We start from the raw sequence: 5,762 nt of genomic DNA, 5'->3' as shown, positions 1-5,762 counted from the left end.
AAAAAAAAAAAAAAAAAAAAAAAAAGAATTGTTCAGAGAAAATTAACCTAAAACATTCAGGATTTGTTCACATATAGACACATACAAGGAAGAGAAACCCTTATGAAGACTTTTCTCAGGCCAAAGTCAAGTGTAGAGCTTTAAAAGGCAAACTTAGAAGTTTGGGTTGGTTTTTTTGTCTCTCCAACAACAAGAGTTGCTGCTACAAAGTGAAAGTCGTTCTCCCTAGTTTTTAGTTATTATTCCAAGATATCTACCCAAGTAGACACAGGCTGAGTATCCTTTTTTTTCTGAAATGCTTGGGACCAGAAGTGTTTTAGATATCAGATCTTTTTCAAATTTTAGAATACTTGCATATACAGTATATAATGAGATATCTTGGGAATGGAACCCAAGTCTGAACATCAAATTGATTTATGTTTCATATATGCACATAGCCTGAAGGTAATTTTATAGTTTCCTTGGCGATGCTAAATAAATTGTGTTCTGTGAACCTACATTTTGACTGTAACCCATCAAGTGAGGTCAGGTGTAGAGTTTTCCATTTGTGGCATCATGTTTGCCGGCACTCAAAAAGTTTTGAATTTTGGAGCATTTGGGCTTTCAGATTTTCTGATTAGGGATGTCCAACTTTACTTTAAAGTAACATAATTTGTCCTTCTATAAATATAGTATTTCACTTTCATATTAGTATGCAACATGTTTATATTATTAGACTTTTTTGAAAGAATTCAAACTTCAAGTTTGTGACGATGAAAGTATTTTTAGCTCTTACATAGGTAGTAATAGTGACTTAATTTAAAATACTTTCTCTACTCTTATTTGAATATATTGACAATAGCCAATGTAGGTAGCTTTTCTTCATAGTACGTCGGTTGTGAAGGAATTACTTCTGAATCTCAATTCCATTACTGTCTTCATATAAGCTCCCAGAACTTTATGGGCAGTAACAAAAATGAATGAACATGGTACTTCTTACTCCCACTCCCCAATGTAACTTCATGGCTTCCTTCATAAACTCCCACTGGCTGTGAAAGAACGTGTACTGCAGAGATATGTTGAACTGGAGTATTTCCATAGAATCCTCCCATCAGGGAAGGAGAGTACCAATAGCAAACTTTCTGAGAGAGACTTATGGAAGGGTATTTTATTCCAAAAGGGAGAAAACAGATTAAATACTACCAGTGTCTACAATTACCTGATGATAATTTTAAAAAACAGTAATAATAAAAGTTAGATAAATTACATACAATTAATGTGCAATGAAATCAACAGTGTCTAGAAATATGGTTTTGGAATGATTGTTCCCAAGCCAACAAAGCTTGTGTGCTGAAGTAAGAAAAAACTGAATGGATCAACAGCAATTCTGTTCATCAAGAGTTAGATTGTAAGTTATCAAATATCCTTCTAAGATTTGAAATGTGTCACTACACAAGGTTAACAAATATACTTTGTGGGTATATTTTTAAAGTGTTTATTCAGAAGGAGATACATACTGAAGTATTTGGGGATGAAATATCATTAGGTCTCTAATTTATTTTCAACTGGTTTAGAAACAATAATATAACATACAAGGTGTGAGAGAGAACACGTGTGGAAATAAGGCAAAACGTTAACAAAGGAAAAAAGTGTATCTCCTTCATCACTTCTTTCATTTAGTGAAATGTTTTATTGTAACTGTTGAAGAGAGACATATGTCCGTCGTTTGTTTAAATGATTTTATGCAGACTAGGCACGGTGGCTCACGCCTGTAATCCCAGCACTTCGGGAGGCCAAGGCGGACAGATCACGAGGTCAGGAGTTTGAGACCAGTCTGACCAACATGGTGAAAACGCGTATCTACTAAAAATACAAAAATTATCTGGGCGTGGTGACATGCACTGTAGTCCCAGCTATTCAGGAGGCTGAGGCAGGAGAATCGCGTGAACCTGGGAGGCGGAGGTTGCAGTGAGCTGAGATCTTGCCATTGCACTCCAGCCTGGGTAACAGACCAAGACTCCGTCTGTGGAAAAAAAAAAAACAGCCGAAATCCTGCTATTGCACTCCAGCCTGGGCGACAGAGCAAGACTCCGTCTCTGGGGGGGAGAAAAAATTATTCAAATAATTTGAGTATGCCTTGAATTGTTCTTTATAGTGTTTGCCATCTTTTCCCAGGAATTATTGAACCATTTTAACTTAAGTTTATTTTTGAACAGCATGCATTTAGTTTTATGGTAGTAAAACCTCCTAAGCCATAGATCCTCCATCTGTTTCCATATTGAAATGAACACCAAGTAATGCCATTTCTTCATTTTGCCTCTAACTTTTCTTTGGCACATGACATTGAACCGTATGAAACTTTTTTCCTGACTAATATTTAAGTATGGAATAAGAGTAATTTTCAGTAATATTTGTGATTTTCTTCCAACGTTTTCTCAGAAAGCATATTCTGAAAGTGTGTATTAATATCTGTATGCATTCTCAGCACAACTCTCTCTCTAGTCTCTTGATCTAATTTGTTACTAACTTTTTAAAACTTTCTAGACTAAATCTTTTTGCTTACCTTCAAGCGTTTTGCTTTATACTACAAATCTTCTGAGACTCGAATAATTTTATCATCCGGTTTATAGACTCCAAACTTGAAGGTATTTCAACCTTTTTCAGTAGCAGTGATACCCTCCATGACAGATAGTCAGTTATATTAACTTGATTCTATTGTAATTTACATAGTGGTAAAACAAAATATTTTTAAACTTACAATCAAAATTATAACTGTTTAAAAAATTACCACCTAGGATTCATTTTATGTAATGGGAAAATATACAAAACTGTTTCGATAAATATCATATGCAATTATATAACTTGGACATCTCTATGTAGTTTTTTCATCTTGTTTAACATGGTATGTCAGCTCTACAGTAGTCATTGACAGGTATTATGACAATGACTCAGACATTGATGATGCCCACCAAGCTTGCAGCATATTTACTCTAGATAGTACCTCCATACAGCCCTTTTGTAAAAATTTTAAACCCAAATTTGGTAATTGAAATTAACTAAATCAAAGAAGGCTATGAAATTGACACATTTATTAATAAACAATATGTGACAGTAGGGAGAATTAATTCTAGGTTCAGATAAATCTGGGTGAGAACCCAGCACTCACCCTTATTAGCTGACATGGAGTTTCTTCAGCTGTATAACTTGGTAATTCAAGTGTTTATTTTGCTTATTTATTCAAGCATTCATTCATTTATTCATTTAGTAAATGTATCCTAAGCCGGTTAGCAGGCACAGTTCTAGGCACTGTGGCTAAAAAGGGAAGTGAAAAGGACAACATCCCTGCTCTCAAGGGATTTACATTCAACTGGGGAGACAGAAAGCAAGGTAGATATATAATATAACATCAAATAGCAGTAGGTCTTGTGAAAAAAATATCAAGGCATACTCTGGATCAAGTGACCAGGATGGAAAGGCAAAAGGCCTCTCTGAGGAGGTGATATGTGGCAAGAAAGAAAGAGAAAGCCATGCTGTTGGTTGGCGAAAAATGTTCCAGGCCGAGGGAAGAGCAAGTTCAAACGCCTCAGTTGATATTTCTCTGAATAGTAAATGAAAGTTTATAAACTCCTGACACATCGTTAAGTGTTTATTAGATGTTAGATATAATTTAAAGATAATAAATTGGATAATTAATTCCACATGTTATTATGTGTCTTCCTTGCTGTAATATACATCCTCCTTTTCATCTCGATCATTTTTCTTCTCTTGAATACTGTATTATTTATCCTTTTCTCAGAGCTGTTAGATTGCCCTCTTTTTAATTTGTAGTGAGTTTAACCCTGCTTGCAGTACTCAAATGTTATTGCTGTCAGAGGTCCTGTTTTCTCAGTCTTTGCCCTTTTGCTCAACATTTATATACTCTGAGTAATGCCCAATTGATTTTCTTGCTAAGTGTTGGGCAACTGCCCTCTTCTAAACAGTAAATTCACAACTTCTCCGTGATGATGATAGTGTTGATGCCCTGTGGGAACCTGTTGTTTTGTATGTGTGTGCAGGGAGAGGGGTGATCTAAAAATGGTGTCAAGATGTCATTTGGAAGATAGTACCTACAGAAAACACAGAAAACCCAATCACACCTCACCCCCATCCTCCCCATTTCCCAACATGGTTTCTTGTGTACACTTCTCCGATTCTCCCAGAAGTCAGAGCAAAGTGACTGTTTACCTCTGTCTCTGGCTGTGAAAAAAACACTACCAGAGCTCAACTCACTTTTATTGATTTCTATATTGTTTGGCTGTAAAATGTTTATTCTCAATTGTATGAGTTTGGGTCCAGTCAGAGAAAAAACACAGTCATTTGAACAGTGAAAGTTTATAAAAATAATTATTAAATGTAACAGGGTATTATATTAATGAAGGGATTGGCTATCGTAAAAGAAAGATGTATTAGTTTGCTCCGGCTGCCATAACAATACTATAAGCTGAGTAGCTTAAACAAAAGATTTTTATTTCTCATGGTTCTGGTGACTGGGAAGTCCATGATCAAGGTACAGCCAATTTGGTTTCTGGCTTTCAAATGGCTACGTTCTTGCAGTGTGCTCACATGATCTCTTTTTTTGTAATCACGATGGAGTGAAAGAGAAAGCTCTCTGGTGTCTCTTCTTATAAGGGCACTAATCCCATCAAGAGTCTCCTTCTCATGACGCTCCCCATCTAACCCTAATTACCTCCCAAAGAAAGGCCTCATCTCCACTTAGTGTCATATTGAGGGTTAAGGCTTCAGCATATGGATTTTCAGAGGAGGGCACAAACATTCAGTCTATAGCAAAAGAGAACCCTAAAGAATAGAGGAATGGCTACATTTAGCCCTGGGGCTGAGATAGCACACCTAAGAAAAAGTCCCTATGTTTTCATCCCCAGAGCAGAGATCCGCACTTTATTGGGAAGGTACAACCATAGCTTACCAAATGGCAGAAATCGCTAAGTTGCTATACTAGCAGAACTTGTCAGAAATCTGTCTTCTGCAAGTTAACAGAGACCCTTCCTCTAAGGTACCTGGGAAACATCGCCAAGCTGCTGGTTGCCAAGCACTGTCGGAGCCAGGTGCTGAAGAAGCCTTGCACACTGCAAGAGCCTGCCAAGTGAGCACACTGAAAATAGGAAGCAAATCCCTTTCTTCCTGAAATGTCTCACCAGTGCCCTCTCTCCACCAAGCTTCAGTGCCAGCTAGTAAAGAAAAACATATCTCAAAGGCCCAGATCTATTTTTACCGAGCAGGCAGAAAGGTACATTTAGAACTAAGAGGCAATAAATCAATAACCAGCACACTGGTATAAACTAATAATAAATAACAGCAGAAGCAGACTAAGTGAAGAATACATTGTTTTTTAGCAGAATCTACTACTTTGCAGGGCCATTCTCAGTTTGATTCATTGCTATGTGCTGTGTGCCTAGAATTAAACCTGACGCAATATGGATGCTCAGTAAATATTTGTTGGATGAATGAATAATCTAATTGCTTATTTTTTTCCCTCTAATGTTTTTCCTCTCTTTCTCTCTCTCTTTTTTTTACTATAGCTGATGGATGCACTGATTGGTCTATCGATATCAAGAAATATCAAGTTTTGGTGGGAGAGCCTGTTCGAATCAAATGTGCACTCTTTTATGGTTATATCAGAGCAAATTACTCCCTTGCCCAAAGTGCTGGACTCAGTTTGATGTGGTACAAAAGTTCTGGTCCTGGAGACTTTGAAGAGCCAATAGCCTTTGATGGAAGTAGAATGA

This window comes from Rhinopithecus bieti, unplaced genomic scaffold (genome assembly GCF_001698545.2).
Source record: "Rhinopithecus bieti isolate Rb0 unplaced genomic scaffold, ASM169854v2 scaffold_33136, whole genome shotgun sequence".
Classification (NCBI taxonomy): Eukaryota; Metazoa; Chordata; class Mammalia; order Primates; family Cercopithecidae; genus Rhinopithecus; species Rhinopithecus bieti.
This window is presented reverse-complemented; position numbering follows the sequence as displayed.